Source organism: Cupressus sempervirens, chromosome 7 (genome assembly GCF_028749045.1).
Source record: "Cupressus sempervirens isolate cs-2001-9-10 chromosome 7, ASM2874904v1, whole genome shotgun sequence".
Classification (NCBI taxonomy): Eukaryota; Viridiplantae; Streptophyta; class Pinopsida; order Cupressales; family Cupressaceae; genus Cupressus; species Cupressus sempervirens.
The window spans coordinates 358320923-358343682 of NC_143124.1; the positions used below are offsets into that span (position 1 = coordinate 358320923).

General features: G+C 32.7%; 1 pseudogene; it reads right to left on the reverse strand.

Annotated features, from left to right (window-relative positions):
- Positions 1 to 13594: 13594 nt before the first annotated feature.
- LOC149546948 ((R)-mandelonitrile lyase-like pseudogene) lies at positions 13595 to 14661 on the reverse strand (annotated as a pseudogene).
- Positions 14662 to 22760: the final 8099 nt, after the last annotated feature.

Below are 22760 nucleotides of genomic sequence, written 5' to 3' on the forward strand. Positions count from 1 at the left end.
CCATTTTTAACGAGCTTAAAGAATAGGTTATGGTATAGATTTTCTTATAATAAATTAATAATTTTAGAAAATTCAATCCACTCATGTTTGACTCTTTAAAAAATTACAATTGATATATTATTAGGAAAAAATGTAGAGTTAACCACAGACTTGTTACTTCAACATTAATTTATCAAATAAGATATATTATTATATTATTACTATATTATCTTCTAATATTTTGTTCATCGTCCAAACAAATAAATAAATCACATTTGTTTAAATAAACAAACTATCTATACACATTTTCTTTAATTGATTAAATAATTAAATGACTGATTACTTACCCTAAATCACTAGGTCCAAGAGAAATCCATGATTAAAAGAGTAATCATGTTTGATCTAAAATTTAAAATTAAAAGAAATAAATGTCATCAAGAGAAAGACAAGATTGACATTTAATATATCCATCAAATCATGTAACTTGATCCAACCATCTATTTCTTAATCCAAAACAAAATGTGAATTTATATCTCCACCATCAATTAAAGCAGAGCATTCTAGTTCACACGTGCTTGCTCCAAGACTTCTTACTTATCAAATCACATATCAAAATGTGTAAGACCAAAATCACTACTTACATTCACACATACTTGTAATTCTTCTCAAATGTGTGAAATCCTTAAATTTATATAGTTCATTCAAATTAAGATAATATGGACCCTCTCTTATCTCTCAATCCATATGTTATCCATAAAAACCTCTTATAGCTTAAAAACCATATGTTTCTCATTAATCAAATTTAAAAGTAAAAAGTGAACAATTATATTCTTTGCATTTTGATTTGATTGTATAAGTTTTTTTAACATTAAAAATTTGCATCACACTCGATGATCTATCATTAGAATTTTAGAGAGATAAATAAAATTTGAAAATCAAACTCCTATAATTTGAATCCTCAACTCAAATTTATGACTTCTATTGTACTTATCCTTATCCAACACATATGGCTTGTATTTTTTCAAACACTTTTACATCCATTATGCACTCCCCTTAGATTTATTTCTCTTAGACATGTGGTTTTTAACTATCAATGAACCCTCCATGTTGTACTTTACACTCGAGTCATCATTCTTTCCTTGTTATGACATAATTAGGTCACCCCTTTATTTTTCATTTTTCTTCTTGGACTTTACTTAGGTTAGGAAGAATTGTACCTTCTATTTGTCCTCATCATCAATATTAAAACCATTAAGAAAATATTTATCATCATTGTGTATTCAATATATGTAGGCACCATTCTAGATGAGGGGCTGGATTAATATAAGGAGGGCAGATAATTTGATATATTTTCCTTGTCAGAAAGAATGTCTTCCATCTTCATCACCATCTTTGGAAATAAATAATCTACGTTATCCTTTTGGGGTTTATATTTTTTCACCTTCTACACCACATGTGTCACTTCCTCCTTTAATTCCTTCACCATTTTCTAGTTTCTCCACCTTCACTACATGATCCTTGTCTACCAAGATATTTAAATTCCCATTATCATCTTGATGTAGATTAGGATGTAATGGGTAAAAATGAACTAGCCCCTCATGAAGTAAAAGTAGAAGAAAAAGAGAATGATGGTGAGACATTACAATAAAATGAGATGCATAGAATAAAGTTTATCTAAACAAGTATGTGCAGGATCATGGTGTGCTAAAAAGTGGCGATCTAAAAAATATGTAGTTTTGAAATGCCTCAAAGTATTTCAAAATCTATTCCAACTTTTTTTCCACCCATCCTGATACCAAACCAAAAAAATAATACCGTTATAAGGCCTAGTATATCTTTGGATACCAATCCAACATGATCAACTTAAAAAATGTCCTAAAAACATGTTTTTGGCCTATTCTTGGATGTTTTTTTACTTCAAACATGTAGTTGATGACTTTTTTTGGCCCGAATTTGATGAAATAAAAAGGGTTTCTTAAGTATGTTCTTAGCTTTCCATAAATGTAATGTTTGTCAAATTATGAGTTTTGAAAGTAATTATTACTTATTTTCTAATGGAGTTATGTATAAAGTATTGATTGACACACTGATTAAAAAACAATTATAACTTTCAAATACTACAGCATTTTTGAAATCCAAAAGATCCATCACATTCTATGCTTCTTCTACTATAAAGAAAAATAAATAAATAATTAAATTTTATAAAGATTTGAATTAATTAAGGTGGTTAGACACGAGAGGTTTTTAGTTCTGAAAACTATAGTAAAAAATTTGTAATTAATTAATTATTTAGAATAAAACACCCAAAAATATGTGTTACATCCATGTATGAGTTTACTTCTTATATCTAGAATATTATTAAAAATATATTATCATTTGATTTTGATTAAGGTGGTCAACCATACATCTACTTCTTATTTTTATCTTGAAATTTTTGTACTATTGCATTAAAATTCAAATTTTTTACCAATCAATTTTTATTTATTTTTAGAGAAGACCTAATAGTTTAGAAACTAAATTCAATTTCCTAGATAATCATTTTTCTCAACATTTTGATAGAAGGTTCATAACAAGTTAAAAATTGTACATCAAGTTGACATAACCGTGATGTTCTAATTTTCTATTGCCACTTAAGGGCATAGTTTAGTTGACCATGATCCTACACATACCCAAACATCATGATAATAAGAAATTATTCCCCCATGGTAATATTCCTTGGATAAGGACTATAGAAAATCTATCTTCCCAACAATAATCTTATCTACAAATATAAAATATATATTCAATACAAACTTTTTTTATACACAAATTAACAAGAAGCTCACTTTAAATAATCAAAACTTCTCCCTCTTATTGTTCAACGCTAAGAACTAGCACATTTTCCCTCTAATAATATGCACTTACAAGAAAGTATATGTCAGAGTAGTTCATGATCTACATAGAGGACTCAAAGAGTACTAATAGTATGAGCAAGAATACAATAAGGATCACAAGTAAATAAATAAATAAAAATATACACAATATTGAATAGGTTGTGATTCATGTAGTTGAAAAATTGGAGCTATATATGCAACTTTTAAACTATTGAATCCATAATTATAATTAGGATTTTATATGATTCTCTCCAAGATACTTCTTTATAGTTAACTAAGAATGCATAACATCGACAGAGTTTTTTTATTTCACCTAACTAATTAAAATATTTAATTTATCAAATGTCCTTTTATTTTCTTATTTAATAGTAATCATATTTTTCTAAATTTTAATCAATGAAGGTCATCATTTACTTAGGAGTTATAGTAGTAGAAAAGGCGGGAAAGTGTTTTTAGTAAATTTTACAATTATAACTTTTTAGTCAATATACAATTTTAACTTCTATGGGTGTTTGCAAAAGTTTAGTCTCACCTTTATGAAAAAAGTACAAGTATTTTCCCTATTTTTTCAGTTCTTTGATCTCAATTGATACTAGCATTTGCATGTTTTTGCACATGCAATGATATATTTTTACAATGCATAAAATGGTGAAGAGGGGGAATTGAAGTAGACAAAAATAATAATGAGTTTTAGATCAAATGAATAAACATTCACACAAATTACTTTCATTGTAGCAAATGAGATAAAATATTAATTTTCAAAACACCCAACTAAAAAGGAAAAAAGGAAAGTAGAATTAAATATTTCATAATTGGAAATCTGATTGTAGAAAATGCAGGGAAAGTTGCCATTCCATATTACAAAATAATAGTGATATTAGAATGGCATGAGATGCTTGTAAATTGATACAATTTTATGAAATATGTTTAAAAAGAAAATCTTTGGAGTTGCAAGATAGTAAAAGGCATGCACTTAACTTGGATGACAATAAGCTAGTGTACATAGAGTGCCATAAATTTAAAATTAATTCAAGGTGAGTAAGATATAATGATTTTATTTAGCTAACAACAAGCATAATTCAATTGAGAAGTCAAACTAGCCTACAAAATATGATAAAATTGTAAGGATGTAATTATAACTTTTAGTATAGTCCAAACAAAACCTTTCTCTCAAAAATATGTTAAATATAGAGTACAAATGCAACATATAGTCTTGAAAAAAAAAAACCCTTAAAGAAGAAGTGAAACATAAACCTGAAGGTTTATTTGATTTTCAACAGCTTCCTTCCATTAAGAATTGTGTATGGATTTATCATTGAAGATAACATGAGTTTATGTATGTATTTAATTATGAGTACAATGATAGGGAATTTTTTTTTTAATATGGATATGGGTATATATTTAGAAGGTACTAGAAAATGTAGGTACTAAATAGTGAATATTTTGTAGAGCATTTAATGGATGTATAATATCTTATCAAAACTATGTTGGACTTAGTAAGTTTACATGGCATGGAGACTAGTCCTCCTATCTTGCATCATACATTTATTTCATTAAATTTTTCTATTAATAATAATACTTTAGGGTTTATTTTAATAAATCCAACTACTTTAATAAATGGAGAGCAGGCTAGCAAGAGTCATGGTTGGAATGACACTCTTATCATTTTAGGGGTAAAGGGATCAAGCGATGGAGATGGAGGTGGGGAATCGAATGATGATGATCCTAGAGGAGGATTGGGTGATTCTATGGCTACTTAGGTTGTTGATTCCAAGCTTGGGTTGTCTGGGGTTGAGGATTTTGGGACTATGGTTGAGTGACTTACAAACTCTCTCTTCTTGGTGGTTTCTTGGTGTTGGTGAGTGACCTATCTTAGATGGCTTTAGAGCTTCCTCTGGGTAGTTGAGAGTTTCTTTTTTTGGCTCCCACTCTATTATTTGGAGTCGCTGGTTTAGGATGCATCCCAATCAACATCTCTTGGGTTTTTTTTGTGGATGGGCCTTCTATTATAGGGAGTCATGTGGATTTATTTAGGCTAGCCTTTCTAGGCTCACCCCTCCCTTGGCCCTCTCATGTTGTCTTATTAGAGGGCTTTGTTAGGACTCTGCTCTTTTGACTTATCTAGGCAAGCTCATTTGTTTGGGTCCTCCTAGGATGAAGCATGATCTACAACCTTGGTGGGCATTTGGAGTTAGGGCCAAAAAATATTGGATGCTCTCTACCATTTATTCTTTCTATTTGAGCTATGGGGTAGTTTGTGATTTTGTGAATATTTGGAATCTATAGGTGTCCTTTGCCTGGATTCATAAATGGGTTCTTATAGATTTCTACTAGGAGGATGTTGAAATGTTTCTAGCACCCTTTATGGCTTGGTCTCATTTATGTTTCAGTGGAGGAGTTTCCTCCCCTAATCAGGATTGGTGCCTAAGCTCTCAAGGGGCCCCTCTAGCTCCTTATGTTTTGTTAAGTGCATATCTCTTTTTGCGGCTTCTTCATCTCAACAAAGTCTGGTGCTTTCCTTTTTTGAGTATCTAATGGTCTTTGTCCTTTCTCTTGCATTTCCCCTTGGAGATTTCTATAGAGATGAAGTCTCACCTTTGGTTTCAAGAGAATCTTTGGCTAACTTCTTAATTTCAAGAAACTATTATTGAGGTGGTGATATGTTGTGTGGCGATTATTGATAGTGAGTAGAATATTACTTCTTATAAGGTTGATGCTTGGAAGGTAGGGTGGATTCAAGAGAAGAATTTTTTGGGGATTCTCTTCCTCCCCATTATCCCTATTGAGGTGGCACTCTTTTTATTTAGGGAGGAAGGAATTTTTGTGAGGAGGATAGTTTCTATTATTCTCCTTTTGTGGATTTTGGATGTTCCTTCTATGTGGAGGACTAGGAGTTTGCCGGTTGCTCCCTCCAAGTTTTTGAATGCGAGATTGACTCCTATAGAGGTGGAGTTCCTTGTGATTTTGGGAGTGGAGGTAATCTTTACTGGAAGGAAAGGTTGTTGGGTTGTCATTAGTGATAACACTTATGTTTGGGGGTTTCTCTCACCTGACATTGCATTTGTGATCTTTCCACCTCTTGCATCTATAATGGTGGATCCCTTCAATATTGTGGTAGGAAGGGATTGTCTAGAGGGGTGCAAGATTTTTGGGAATGTAAATCTTAATAGGTAGTTATACTAGATGTGGACCTATCGCTATGAGGGTGAGAGAGGAACAAGCTACCCATTTCCCAAGGTTAGTTTTTGGATCTTTTGAAGATGAGTTTGTCTCCCCCTCTTTGTTTTTTTTCTTCTTGTAACTGAGTGGTTGCTGATAGTTTTAAAAGGCTCACCTTGGTCCTTTGTTCATGTTTTCTATTTGAAAATGTAGCTTGTAAGGGGACTTGTCCCATGTTGATTTTGAGCAATGCGGATCATGGTCAATGTGTTTTCTTCATTTAGACTTTTGTTTTTTATAGAGGTAGACTTCAGTTTATATGTTTACTGGATGTATGACACTAGGAGTTGTTAATGTGTTGTTTACAATATCTAGTGTCTATTGTTTGTACCACAGATTAGAACCCTTTTCTTGCTTTCTATAATTAAAAACCATTCAATTATCATTTATTTTATTTTCTTATTAAAATAGAACTACTTATTTACTATGAATAAATAGAATATGCAAATCATTGACATAGACTTTAGAGAAAGAGAGATAATTCTAAATGAAATACAACTAACTTCACTATGAAATTAAATAATTTATCTTTATCATGCAATTATGAAGCTTTACATTTACTTGGGTTAGATAAAAAGAAACAAAAACTACCCACTTTCCAATCCAAAAAAAATTAAAACCAATCCATACCTTTAATATCATTTAAATAAAGAAGGTTGAAGCGCACAATGTTTGGTTCAATGTGCACCCAATGTTGGTTAGAAAAATGCAAGAAAGGAATAAAATCAACATGCTTAGTAATCAGCTGCAAGGATCTCTAATGGGTTGTTAAAAAAAAAGTGCAAGAAGCATTTGAACAAAAGTATGGCAGGTTGAACATTTTTGGGTGTCCCCAATAAAGACCAAAGCAGCATTCACTAGCTGAGAGGAACCCAATGCTGGCTGAGGATAAAGCAGCATAGGTTGAAGCAACTGCTCAAGATGTGCACCTGTAGAAAAATAGGGGGAGAGTGGAAGAGTTGGGCGTTGTAGCAAATAGATGAACAATCCACCAACAAGGCAACAAGCGCAAATGGGAAAACATCGATAGCTTCAATGTAGTAAAAACATGGTCAAGCAATAAAGTAGAGGCTGAGAAATTAAAATAGCGGTACCCCAATGGCCAACTTAACAGATTTGATACACACGAACATAAAGAAATTTAAGAAGCAAATGAAATGAGACCAAATTGAAGAACCTGGACAAGCCGATTGTCTCAACATTCTAATGATTTCTCCAATTGCCTCATTTCCAATTCACGAATTTTCTCTATCCTCTCTTCGAAAGTTCGATGTTCTTGTTCTATGTTTTTATTTTCTTGCTCTTATTCCCAAATCATTCTTCTTTTTGAAACATGCCAATTTTTCCAAGTTAAGTTTTGATAACTCATGTGAAGGACGTAAGTTTCTGTTATATTCTAGCTTCAAATAGACTATTTCTAATTTATTTGATATAAGCCAACAAGATAGGAAAAGTAACTTACGATTTAACTAGTTTAAAATTTAATCACTTCTAGTTTACCTAATTCAATTTTATAATATTAGAAAGAAAATAATTCAATAAACACATATTTAAATAAATTTATTTAATTTCAATTTAATTGTTAGAAAATAAAAAGTAATGGAATGCAATTTTCAATTAACAATTATAATTTTTTATCTAATTCAAGCTTATTAGATTAGAAAGAATTCAATTCAATGAATATATATTTTAATTTATCAACTTCAAATTCTATTTATGATTATAACATTTTATTTCATTGTTTTAACATTCAGTCCAATACTATAATATTTAAAATATTATCATATAAACATAAAGTTTCAAATTATGAAGAAAATGTATCGATTCAATTTTCACATTTCTACTTACTCAAGAATGTAAATTAGCTTTAATTTCATACCAACCTATGAGATAAGGAAAAGACAAAACATGAGGTAAGGGTAGAAATATAAATTAATAATCTAACAAAATAATGACCAAGTGGTGTGTTTAGGATACTAGACGATCCACACCTACCCTTCCAAATAGCTAGCATCTTCTACCTCGACCACACTCTTTCGTTTTTCCTCCAACCACTCACACATACTCATAGACACATTAGAAGGGTAGTTTTTGATAAAACCCTAATCAAATAATTACTCATAATTCAGTTCAATTTCATATATTAAATAAACAAGTTATATTGATTGACATCATGATAAGTAACATGAAAATCATGGAAAATGCATATAATCATCTATTCAATATTTTATAATAAATTAAAACACATTCTCAAAATTGTTTAACTAATGTCATATAATCCTCCAATATTAAAATTAATTATAGTCAAAGTCCAACGACCAAGTCAAACAATCAAATAGTCATAGAAATATGTTATAACATAGATGTATCATATGGTGATTCATGACATCCTTCCCCACTAGGAAGAGACATTGATCTAGTGATGTCTAAGTAAATCATAACAAAAATCATCACTCTACAACTAAAATGTCTAGAAATTGGAAAACGCATAATATGCCTTTGCAAAAACATGAGGAAATGGTCTATGCATATCCTTTGTATCCTTCCATGTAGCTCTATCAATAGAAAATTAGTCTCACTGGATCTTGTACTATAGTATGTCCTTATCATATACTTGAATAGTACACTAATCAATGAGATGGGCAAGTTCAACTAAAACCACCCCTAGATCCTAAACATACCAAAAATGCTAGTCTAAGATCTGAGTCACATGTAGATGATAAGGCTTAAGAAAAGAAACATGAAATACATAATTGGTTTTGGTTCATAGTGGGTGGTAGAGCAAGTTGAAAAATAGCTAGGGTAATAAACTCCAACATGCCAAATGGTCATGTGTATCTTAATGCAAGCTTTGAACTCCTACCAAAAGAGATAGAGATTTCATGTGGTATAAAATGTAAGAACACCTTATCTCCAATTTGAAACTACATGAAGGTATAGTTATTATCTAAATAACTCTTCTATTAGTTATCTACTTCCTTTAGGCGACTATGGATCAAGGTCATGTGTTCCTCCATTTCTCCCAACATCAGTAGACCAATCAAAATCATGTCCTCAACTCTATCCCAACAGACAAACATATGAAACTTATGCCCATAAAGAGCCTCAAAAGGTTCTATACCTAAGGAAGCATGATATGAGTTATTATATGAAAAATCCACCAATTTAGAAGATTCTTCTCCCACTTTTACTATTGATCCATGGATATAGTAAATATGAAGTAGGTCCACAATGACTTGGTTAACTATCTTAGGTTTCCTGTGTGTCTAAGGATGATATGCACTACTAAAATTCAAGCATGTACCCAATGCAACATTCAAGGTTGTCCAAAAAACTTGATGTCATCCAAGTATCACTATTAGAAATGATACTCTCTAGTACACCATGAAGTCTGAATTTCTCCTACATGAACTTCTTAGACAAATCATTGGAAATATTCCTAGAAAAGGGTGAATCCTCCTTCTTCAAGATTCTCCAAATTGTGGGATATTTATTGGCATAATCACAATTCGTAGATTCAAGTTGATTCCTATCAACTCCTAGTCTTATATTAATAAAAATGGGTAAACTCATTGTGATTCAAAATGTAGATATCCAAGAACAATATTTTAATAGAGCTAAACATACCTATAAAGCATGTCAAGAAGGCATCCAAACTATTTTATACTTAATGGAAATTATGATTTAACTTACCAATGTGTATATTATATATGTCTCCCTTTAAAAAATTAGTCTTTTCCAATACCTAATTGGAAAGGGGATCATGCATTTCCTATTTAACCAGACCAATGTGTAATAATATGCAATAGTATTACCCTCTCAAAAGATATTGGAGATCTTGGATTCATGAAAAGAATTAATGAGATTCTTTGATTTCACTATCCAATGTTTTATGATCAATGAGAGAATGTTCTTGCTTTTCAATATTACATGATGTTATTGCCATCTTCCTTGATCCATACCTTAGTACCACAATTATTTTAGCCAATTTAAGTCCATGTTAGACAATAATATATTTTGTGATGTGGTTAGTGTGATTTCCCAAGATGATTTCCATGACTACAAAGAAGTCACCATATTCATTTCTTAACTCCTGCTCATAAAAAGTTGGCTTAGGGTTCCTTTGTGCCACCACATATTGGTATAGTTTGTAGTATTAGATTTTTTTATCGTATATTTGAACCAAAACTTTTTTAGTGAGGGGCATCTCAATTTTGACCTATTCTTAAATTATTTTTCAATAAAATGTAATATAGATAACCAATAAATTTAATTTTCATTTTAGATTATTATTCGTTAAATAATAATAGTCTTGTTCACAAGGTCTAGGTAAGGAGAGTGACTACCCATATGACTCCATCATTAATAAAAGGAAGAAATACTAATGTAGTAGTTTAATTCTTAAACATACTATAACAAGTGTTATGTTATCTGACATAAATTAAATGTGAACGCTAGGTGTTCCTATATTAAATATGATCAAAAGACAAATTTTATTCTTGTACAATCACATATATGCATTATCATTAAATAATATTGATATTCTTGTGAAAGAAGTGATTATATAGAAATAAAAAATATAAATATGATTATTTTTGAACTATTACAAATGATATTATCTAAGAAAATGATCATTGAAAGATAATACACTTATTATCTTATGATTTGTATACAATATAAAAAATTATTTCTTATAGGTTTGTATACTCTTGAAGACTGTGAACTCCCATATACCTGCATATATTAGACAATCAAAATGTTTTATCAATGTTATAAAATGAAATTCATGAAAGGTAAGATATGTATTGTAAATATTTTTGAAAATAATTACCTTCCTGGCATAATGGTAGTGGATTTTGGATTGGTACTAGGTGGACAATTAAAGTTTGAATTGTCCACAACCCTTAGATTATGAATACCTTTCACCCAATAGTTTTTCTTCAACCAACAAACTAACTTGACAACCTCCATGATAATAATAATATGTACCAGGAGAATCTTTGAAAAACTTTTTTATTTCATTGTTCAAGTAAGTTTCTAATAATTTTGCCCCAACACGTAAAAGTTCTTTATGTCCATTGTTAGTAAATGCAAACTCTTGAATAGAAGATAAAGCACTCATATTAACCATTATTTTCACACAAAACATGAATTTTTCCACATCATTTTGGTTCAAATAGTAGCTGTAATGAACATGGGGGCTATGTTGGGGGTCTTTTATTTTAAGCCAAAATTCACCCCTTGATGAAAAAAATGCCAACCTACTTGAAACAAGGCCTAAATATTGCACACTTGTATCATTACTTTGTTAAGAAAATCTCCCATGCTCAATATAGAGTTGTGAATTATCTAAAATGCCAACTACTTGTACTTGTGCAAATTCAAGTGCCTTTAGGGCCCATTTGGTTGCTGGAATAGGAATAGAAAATTTGGAATATGTTTCCTATTTTTCATTTGATTCGTCAATTAGAATAGGAAAGAGGAATACATATTCCCATTTTGCCTCTAAAATGAGCTTATACCCATTCCAAAAAATAGTTTTTATTGGAATAGTCATTCCTATTCCCAATATACATTCCTATTCTCCATTCCTATGCCTACCACCAAACTGGCCCTTAGGGATTCTACTAAGAATTTCACCATAGGATTATCTTGAACATGTTTTCCAAATAACAATAAATCTAAAAGAATAGTAATATTCAACTCTCTAATTTCTTATATTGGGCCAATTCCACTTAAGAGGAGAAGTTGAGGGTTACCTATAGTTCTTGCTAACAAAATCACCCAACTTTCAGTTGACAATCTATGGAGTGATACTTGATGATACATACCATCACTACTACTCATGAACTCCACTCCATGGGCCTTAAACTTACCTACAATATGTATTGTAGATTTAAAATAATGTAGAAAAATAAATGAATAGATATAGAAAAGTAAGTTGCATTATAAAAGTAGTCAAAAGTATATAATATTTTTAACTCACATTCTCTAAATAAATAATATTAATTAAAAGAAGGTTAATTATAATTTAAATAATAAACCATATCAAAGTTGTAGTAAAAAACTCAATAATTAAAAGCATTGATCTTTAAAATAAATTTAAATAGGAATCTTTATCATGCAATACTTAATTATTAAATTGTTTCATATTTAAATAACAAAATAAAGTTCATGCAATCTAAGAAGCTAATACGTTGGAGTCATCTATCATCTATAATGACAAAGCTCACAACAATGACCACGGAATGAAAGCCCTCTTCCAATTCCTACATATTTAAGAGTTTACATTTGTTTAATCAAAGATGTAAATATTTTTTAGGTGTGTGGTTGGGACTTTAATATCAAGGTCTTTTACTTAAGAAAATTTATTACAAAAATATAAAAATATAAAATAAACTAGAAGTTTTACATCCCTACTTAACTTATTCAAAACTAATAGAAATTTACAATTTGAAAACAAAGAATTTTCAATACTAAATTAGATCCATATGTACCTGATGTCTATTTGAAAAGGACACTGCTAGCAGTAGCATTGAGAAGAACTACAATATTATGTGGATTTGCATACTGGAGAAGATTTACAACTGTGTTTCTTTCCATTCTACGGGTGTTAAAAGAAAATGCATTAAGTGTCTAACTAAATTTAGTGAGCTCTTAGAATATTTTCATGTCTTCATATGTTCTTGAATGATAGTGATTCTCATATACCTACATAAGTTGAATAATCAAAGATTATGTTAGTGTTGTAACCTGAACTCCTTAAGACTTTAAATAATATACATAAATTGCTAATGAATATACATACCTTCCTAGCATCATGATAGTGGCTTATAGGTTTGTACTAGGTGAATCCTTATAAATTGAACCATCTACAACCCTTAGATTATCAACACTTTCATTTATATCATCTACAACCCTTAGATTATCAACACTTTCACTTTATATTTTTTCCTACCACCAAATCAATTCCATAACTTCCATGGTAGTGGTAAAATGTGCGTAGTGTATCTTTACAAAACTTGGCCAAGGCATAATCATCTGATTGATTATATGGTAATGCAGTCCCAAGGAATCGAAGCGCTTTTGAAGATCTACTATTACTAAATGCAAACTTTTGGAATAGATGATGTCATACTTAGATTAACCATTACTTTCACAGCAATTATACATCTTAAATCAAAAGGGTGTGAGTAATTGTAGCGGAGATAAGGTATATCTTGAGAATTTGTTCTTTTAACACGAAGCTCACCCTTTGATCAGGGAGCTGCCAGTTTACTTACGAAAAATCCCAGATATTTTATATCTGTACGATTATTTTGTTGAGCCAAGCTACCCGACTCAGAAATAGACTTGTGACTTGTCTAGAATGCCGACTATTTTGCAGAAGAAAATTAAATGGTTTTGGAGATTCTATAATAACTGTTGCAAGGAGATTATCTTGGACCTTTTCCCCTACTACGGAGAAATCTAAAAATATTGTAATATTCAATTTTTATGTTCTTTTGTTGGACCAATTCTACTTACGAGGAGAAGTGAGTGCTACCTATAGCTCCTGCTGACAAAATCACCTCATTGTTGATTGAAACATGGTTCAATGTTACTTGATAATGTAAACTATCTGTCCTACTCATTAACTCCACTCCTCTAGCCTTAAGCTTTCCTGCAAGAGAGACAGATAGAATGAAATTATCATAAAACAATTTAGATGTTTACCTTAATACAAGATGCTCATTTTAAAATTATGAGAATTGCGAAAACAAAAGATGTATACAAACCTGATGCCAAATTGAAAAGGATTCTGCTGGCGGTAGCATTCAGAAGAACAACGATATTTCTTGGATTTGCATTCAGAAGATCTGCTGATGTATGTCTCTTTCCATTCTCGTCAAAAATTGAAGCGCTGATCTTGGTGCCCTCCAAATGATCCAAAGTATATCCATTGTAAGGAACAACTCCTGCTTCAAGAAGCCCATCCTCGAAGGCAGAATTCCAAGTAAAAAGCTTGTGTGGTTTGAAGACATTTAACTTCTCCACCCATTCATAGGACTCGTTTACAAGTTTCTCATCCCACTTCATTTCTCCAACATATTCAGAGCTCCCTCTGCTGTCGAATCCGCCATTAATGGCTGTTCCACCTCCAAGCTCTCTCCCTCTTGCCAACTGCACCCCATCTTCTGAGACAAAAGCCTCCGCTACATACGGATAGTTTTTGGGATCCCCTGACATCTTTGAAAACGATTTGAATTCCTCCACATCTGGATTTCCGTATGGAGAATCTCCCCTCTCTAATGACAAAACAGAATAATGTTGTGAGAGAGTTGCTGCGAGAGGACACCCAGCTGCACCTCCAACAACAATGTAATCATATTACTCCGCGGCTGCCTTCTGAGCATCTCCTGTGATAAATGGATATGGGTATTCTGCGAACATCAAGTAAGAGCATTGTTAATGAATGATATTGTATAAGCAAGAAATCGTATAAAGCATTTGATTCTCAAGAAAATATTGAAAATTAGTACCGACCCAGATTAGGTCTCGCTGCCTCTGAACAGAATTGCAATGGTGATTTGTAAACGTTAAGAGGCATGAAACCAGAAGAAATACTATCTTCCTACTAATTAACATATCTTTGTTCTCTTCTCGATATGAAACTGAGATGTATATGTTTAATATGCAGGTCTTTTCTAGATGAGCTGCAAGGGTGGTTGAAGTTGTCGCTTATTGCTATTTAACAATAGCCGGCAAAATGTTTGCTATTTCACGACTTGGTCATAAAAACGCGTAAAACAAACGGCCGGCAGATTGTTGTTATTTGGGATTTACACCATCCGACAACTACCGACTCTGTAAAACTAAAATTGAAGGGGAAAAATACTATAAATTTGTTATTGCATATATTTAACTTGCAGGATCCTTACTTTAACAATTTGTTGATAGTCGGGAAAAAAGAACTGATCTTTTAGCAGATATGAATGGTCAATTTTTAATAAACGATAATATCGTATATATGTTTTTCTATATATAGATTTTGACATTTATTCATTTACTTAAACTATTGATGGAGAGAATTTCATTATTGATGGTTCCTTAAGAGAAAACAACATAGAATATGGTTGAAATTTGTCGCTACATTTTCTGTATAGTTGGTAATAAGTTAAGGAATGGTGTTACAATTTAATTGTGATTACTATGATATTTGATGATAACATTTCAAATATAAAGGTAAAAATCGGATATCAAAATTATTAAAAGATAAGTAAATGGTTGATGTGTCTATGAGTTTGAATTAAAAATCATTTGATTCTCTACAAGGAATACATGGGCAAACCCAACTTGAATGAGTTTAAAGGATAGGACAAGAGCCGACTTTTCTTACAATAAATCAACAATTTTAGAAAATTCAATCACATAAAGTTTGACTCTTCTAAAAGATAGAATTAACATAATATGAGAAAAAAATTATAGATTTTACATTTTTTCATTATATCTCATGTTTATCATGAAACCACTACAAATGTTTCTACTATTTGTGAAAATTAACACTATTGCAGTCACTGATTATTAATCTTCTATTGTAAAAGATTATTAAACTGTCAAAAATAAATTCACAGCTAATATCGAAAAATAACACAACTGCAACTTCACCAATAAAATATGAAAAAAAATTCACAACACAAAGAACACAATATTTTTTAGACAAATCATCCCTGGAAAAACCCCTAAGGGAAAACCAGTTCTACAGATGGAAAATATATTAACTTCAACAAATCAAGAGATACAAAATTAATTGCCTCTCACTAGTAGAATTTAGACAACCTCCTAATTTCTCCTACTGATATTCCCTATTGCTATCCCCAATGCTATCATTGCGCTCTTGCTAACACTGCAAGACTGTTTACTATCACTGCAAACTCATTTGCTAACACTACAAATGCTTCAAATTCTTGTGTTCTTTTGTTATGTTCTATTCTCCAAATGCCTCCCTTGACCCTCTTTTATACTATCTAACCAAGAGATTTCTAGTTGCTTCTAGATCAAGACAACCTAACCAAGAAGTTTCTAGTTGCTTCTTGATAACAACCTAACCAAGAAGTTTCTAGTTGCTTCTCGATTAAAAAATCCTAACCAATAGGTTACTAGTTGCTTCTAGGAGTCAATTAATTAACAAATATTTGTTGTAACTCTAACAATTATTTGCCAATTAATCACATATGGATGAACAGTTGTCCAAGCTACCTAAAACTAACACTCCCTCTTAGCAAGGAAGTTGTTCTACATGACACCCAACTTATCTTTGAAGAAGATGAATTTCACCTTCGCCAATGCCTTAGTTAAAATTTCTACTACCTGTTTTTCTATAGGTATGTATTGTAGTTGAACAACCCCCCATTGTACACAATCTTTGATGAAGTGATATCTGATGTCTATATGTTTAGACCTATCATGAAACACTAGATTCTTAGACAACTTGATGCAACTTTGATTTTTGTAGTCTATCATAGCATTCTCAACCTTCTAACCAAACAATGCTACTAACAACTTTTGAAGCCATATAACTTACATTTCACCATGCTAGCTACTATGTATTATGCTTTTGCTGACCTCAGAGCCACAAATTTCTACTTTTTGCTTAGGGTAAAAGCACAAACCTATGTCACCTTTTATAAAGAAACGTGATATCAGAATGTGACAGTTCAATGTTAATGACAAAAAAAATGGTATTTGTGTTTAAAATATGAAGATGATGTAAACTGATGAAATGTGTAGAATTGTATGAATTTTATGCCTATAATTTTTATAATTTTTTTAACTAAGAATTTATTCATTTTATTTTATTTTAAAGTCCCCTTTTTAACTATAAAAAAAAATAGGATGTAGTTCCCGTCAAACAAGTATGTGCAAATCATCTTTTTTTGTTCTAATTTGAAAATATTTTATAGATGACATGTATAGCTAGTGAACAAAAAAAATAATTCTTATTTTTGATGTATATTTTCTTTGTTATAAGTACTCAAGTTCGACCTTGTCAGAATCCAACAATTTTTTCCTCCCATCAAAACTTTCCTATCAAATCGATACCTTCTTGAAAAAAAATTACATATTCATGAAGTGGATTCTCTCCTCTAGTGATAAATATAATTTTTTTTTTTTGATATGATTTACTATTTTTTTTCATTTTTTGAGAGACCATCTTCTAAAATGTTGAAATATCAACTTATAATATTTTGAGATTATAACATATTATAACTAATCAAAACACTCAAAAATTTATATAATAATGATATTGAATCTGAGATGCATAAAAGGGTATTTTTAGTTTTTGAAAATAATTGAGTTTTGATAGAGAAATGAGATTTGACCAAAACAGGTTTTTGTATCACAAACGGTGACACAAATCTATGCTTTTACCTCTTAACCAAGATACAACTCATGATCTCAAACTGAAGCAACAACCTGAAGTGCTCTTTTTGTCTATTGTACTTTTTGCCCAATCTGCATCAGTATAGCCCATCAACCTGATACCTTAACCTCGAACATATCTGATCCCATACTCAGTTGTACCATGCAAGTAACACAATACATGCTTGGTCATTGTCCATTGCATTTTATTTGGTTCAACCATGAACTGACTAAGTGATTTCATTGCAAATGCAATTTCTGGCCTATTGTTGACCAAGTACATAAGCAAACCAATCAACTGTCTATATAAGGTGGGATCTACATCCTTTTCCTTAGATTTATCTACCTTCCTCCAATTTGGGATTATGGGTGTAAACATGGCTTTGCAATCCTCCATCCCAAATCTCTTCAAGATTTCAATGCAATATTTCCCTTGACCAAGGAAAATCTCTCCATCTATCTGCCACACCTCCATGCATAGAAAGTAGTGCATAAGTCCTAAGTCCTTCATCTCAAACTCTTATGCAAGGTCCATCTTACACTCTTCCATGAGCCCTAGTGAACCTACAGGAAACAAGTTATCCACATAAATAACAAGAATGAGAACCTCACCCCCAACCACCAAGTAGTAGAGGTTCACATCCGCTTCACTCTTCACAAAGCCCATTTCCTACAAGTATGTATCAATGTGCTCATACCACACTCTGGGAGCCTACTTGAGTCCATACAATGCTCTCTTCAATTTGGACACGTGGGTCTCTTTGTTGTGTGCCACAAAGCCTTTTGGTTGCTCTATGTATACCTCCTCCTTTAACTCACCATTAAGGAATGTTGTCTTGACATCCATTTGATGGATCTGCCATCCCATCTATGCTGCAATCAAGATCATAGCTCATATAGAAGTATACCTAGCTACTAGAGAAAATTTCTCCTTGTATTCTATTCCCTCCTTCTAAGTGAACCCCTTGGCCACAAACCTTGCCTTGTATTTCTTGATGCTACCATCTGCACCATGCTTTATCTTATAGATCCAACATAATCCAACTACTGCCCTATCTATTGATCTAGGAACTACCTCCCACACATCATTCTGCATTATTGAGGAATACTCCTCAACCATAGCATCTTGCCATACTTGATGCTCTACAACCTCCTGATAGTTGGAAGGCTTACTATCTACCAACTAACTAACTAATGCCACACTATTGACATATCAAAACTATAAAGGGTGGGATTTAATCATCATTGGAAGAGTAAAAGGAGACAATGGTGAGCGGAAGTGAAGGGAATAGTTTGGGTGGGAAGGAGAATTTGAATTCTGCAAGATCTACACTGGGAGGGTGATCTCTATCAGCTGGAGATTCCTTTGACTCTAGTGATGCTAAGGATGGTAGAACTTTGGAGGACTTGGGAGGGGGCAGGATTTTGGAGGACTCGGGTGGAGGGCCCAAGTTGGTCAAAAAGTGGTCCAGCTTGTTTGGCGTACACCCCACTAGCAAATCTATCTTTCTATCAATTAGGGATATTTTTGAGAGGGATAAAGGTAAGTTCTCCATCAATATCCTTGATCAAATTATTGACAAAAACATTTTGAGTATGGATTTGACTCTGGTTGAGAGATTTATTGGGGCTAGACCCAACATTGATGATGTGAGGGGATTTTTTCATAAGAAATGGAGCTTGAAACATCAAGTTGATATTTCTATGATGGCTAAAGGGTGTCTCTCTTTCTACTTTTCTTGTGAGGAGGATAAGCAGAATATCCTTTACAGTAGCCCTTGGGTGATGGGGAGGCATACTTTGATTCTACATAAATGGACTCCCAACCTTTACTCTCTAGATGATTCTGTTATTCAAGCCCTAGTTTGGGTACGTTTACCTGGTCTTTCCCTTGAGTTCTGGGTGGAAGATGGTTTTCAAGGCATTTCCAATACTTTTGGGGAGCTCCTTTCTTTAGATCCAGTGATTGTTTCTCATAAAAGGATGAACTATGCTAGATTCTATGTTGGAGTTTCACAAGGGGTGGATATGCCTAAATCTATCTCTTTAAAATCCAAACTAGGGATATGGGATGAACTTATTGAATTTGAATCTATCCCATTTGTTTTCTTTCATTGTAAAAAAGCTAGGCCCTAGGCCAAGAAATGTCCCTCTTTAAAAGTCAAGGCCAAAAGGGCTAAGAAAATGTGGGTGTGAAAGGATCAAAATAAGGATGTTGAAACTTTGAAGGATGTTGGGGTGGTTTCAGGAGAGACTACTTCTTCATAGGAACAAAATCAGCATCAGGTTTCAAAGATTGCTAAGAATGATGGGGTGGTTTTAGGTGAGAATGCCTCTTCGAAGGATCAGTCTAATGGCTATAATAATGTTGTAGGCAGTGGTGTGACTAAGGATGTGAGGGCTCCTCTTCAATTGTAACTAGAAAGTATAGATTTTGTTGTGGGGGCTACTCAACCTAGATGGGATTCTCTTTTAGAGAAGGCGAGAGATGGGATTCTCTTTTAGAGAAGGCGAGAGGTATGGAGGATGATGCTTAGAATAGACAAGAGAACTCTAATAGGGATAGTTTGAAGGAGACCCTAGTTGATAAGGATATCATTCCCAAGGAAGGGAAGGGTAATGCTAGAGATGGGATCCACATGGAGACTATGGTACCTAAGGGGCCTTTAGCCAAGGTGACTTTGTTGGAAGGAAACTTTGTTAGAGGTGAAGTTGAGGACCTTATTACTATTTCTCATGATGAGGAAGCAATGTGGGAATAAGAGGGCTATGTTACTAATTGGATTATAGTGGGTAAACAGGCCAAAGGTAGAAAGAAAGGAAGGAAAAAAGAGGAGTCTACCAAGAATATTAAGAAAGGACCCAAGGCAAAAGGGGAGATTCTAAAGGGTAGACCTGGTGGCCATTTTGCTATGCCTATTGGGGCTACCCTCAAGAATGGAGATGTTGGTTCTTCCCCCTCTCCAGTAGGAAGACCTTCCAACTTGCACAAAAGAATAGTTGAGACCAATAGGAGCATTGCTGATGGTAGTCAAAGAACCATTCTCGAAGCAAAAAAATTCCATAAACTATGAAGATAATCTCATGGAATATTTGAGGGTTAAATAACCCTCATATAAATGATATTTTGAAAAATATGATTAGGGACAATAGGCCGGATATTTTTGTTATTCAAGAAATTAAGATGCTGAAGGATAAGGTGGAATGTCTTCTAATTTTTAAGGGTGGAAGGATTATTGGAAATGATTCTGAGGGAGCCTCAGGTGGTATGGCTATTTTTTGGACAAATAGATGGATTCAAGGGGAGATTATATCACAAAATAGGAATATGATGAATGTTAGATTCATAAACTCTAAAGATGACTTTAGTTGGGTCCTTACTAATGTCTATGCCCCCAACTCCAAATAGGGAAGAAAGGAATTGTGGGAAGAAATCTCTAATCAGAGAAAACTTTTTGCTAATGACAACTAGATTGTGATGGGGGACTTCAATACTCCACTAAAAGAAAATGAAAAATGGGGGGGAAGCTAGAATAATTTGGAAAATAGAATAGATCTTATGGATTTTATTGATCATCATCTTCTTCATGATATTGACTTGCATGGGGTTGAGTACACTTGGACTAATAGAAGATCTAGAAAGGATCTTATTCAGGTAAGGTTGGATCCTGCTCTCATTATTAATGATTGGCTCCTAAAGTACAAATGTACTCTTAGTGCCCAAGTCCAGGTGGGATCGGATCATTACCCAATTTTCCTAATTGCTGAAAAACTTAATATTCATAAGAATTTTCCCTTCAGGTTTGAGAAAATTTGGACTATCCATCTAGACCTAGAGACTCTCATAAAGGAGTGGTGGGGTATTCATGTGGATGGTACAGCTATGTTCAAAGTTACGGAAAAACTGAAGAATGTCCAGAAGAATATTAAGAAATGGAATAAACATACCTTTGGAAACTTTTTTGAGAACAAAAAAAAGATTTTGGAGGAACTTAAAGACATACAAGATAGGATTCAGATTGAGGGTTATGAGATGGTTTCTAGGGAAGAGGAAAGTGGCAAATTGGTTGAACTTCATGACATCATTTCTAAGGAGGAAATATTTTGGAGATAGCACTCTAGAAAGGTCTTTTTGAAGGATGGAGACCGTAATACTAAGTACTTTCATGTGACTACTCTCAAGCATAGGATGGCCAATAGAATTTCTAGACTATATACGGTTGAGCGTCTAACTGATAGTGAAGAGACTATCAAAAGGGAGCTAAAGGATTTTTTTTTAAATTTACAACAAGGTACCAATCTAGACTTGGAGAAGTAGGATATGCTCATTGAGTGCATCCCTTCCTATGTTTTTGAGGATTAGAATTTGTTTCTTTCTTCTATTCCATCCTCGGATGAGATTTTTAAGGCTATCTTTTCTTTTGAAGGAGATAAAGCCCCTGGTCCTAATGGATTTCCGTTCCTATTCTTTCATAAGTATTGACATATCATTAGTGCTGATATTTGTAATGGTGTGAAGGAATTTTTTAGGTCTAGGAATATCCTTAAGGAGTTGAATGGTACCTTTCTTGCTCTTATTCCAAAGAAGTCGGGTGTGGATAGTATGGATTTGTTCAGGCCTATCTGTCTATGTAATTCTTTTTATACGATTATTTCTAAGGTTCTCACCCTTAGAATTTTCTCTCTTCTACCTTTCATTATTTCTAGATAGAAAAATGGTTTTGTTCCAAGTAAGTAGATTGTGGGCTCCATTATTATGGTGCATGAAAATATTCATTCTCTTTCAGTGTCTAAAAAGGAAGGTTTTTTGCTCAAGCTTGATCTCTCTAAAGCTTAGGATAGAGTTGATTGGTATTTTCTTCTCCGTGTTATGGAAGTGTTTGTTTTCAATAAGAGATTTTAGGATCTTATCTTTATGCCGGTGTCGTCGGCATCCTTCTTAGTGATGGTGAATGGTTCTCCCACTCCTTTCTTTAAGGCATCCAAGGGTCTTAGACAAGGAGACCTGATTTCTCCTATTCTTTTTATCATCTTGGCTAAATCTTTGGGGAGATATGTGGATAATATAGTACTTAAAGGGGACTTTGTGGGCCTTAATCCTTCCTTGACTACTCTAGTGTGTTCTCACCAACAATTTGTTGATGACTCAATTTTCATGGGAGAGGCTTCAGTGAGGAATGCTAGGAATATTAAGAAGGCTTTGGTGGACTATGGGAATGTTGCAGGTCAAATTATTAATTGGAATAAAATTTTGATTTATTTTATCAATGTTAGTGAAGCTAGAAA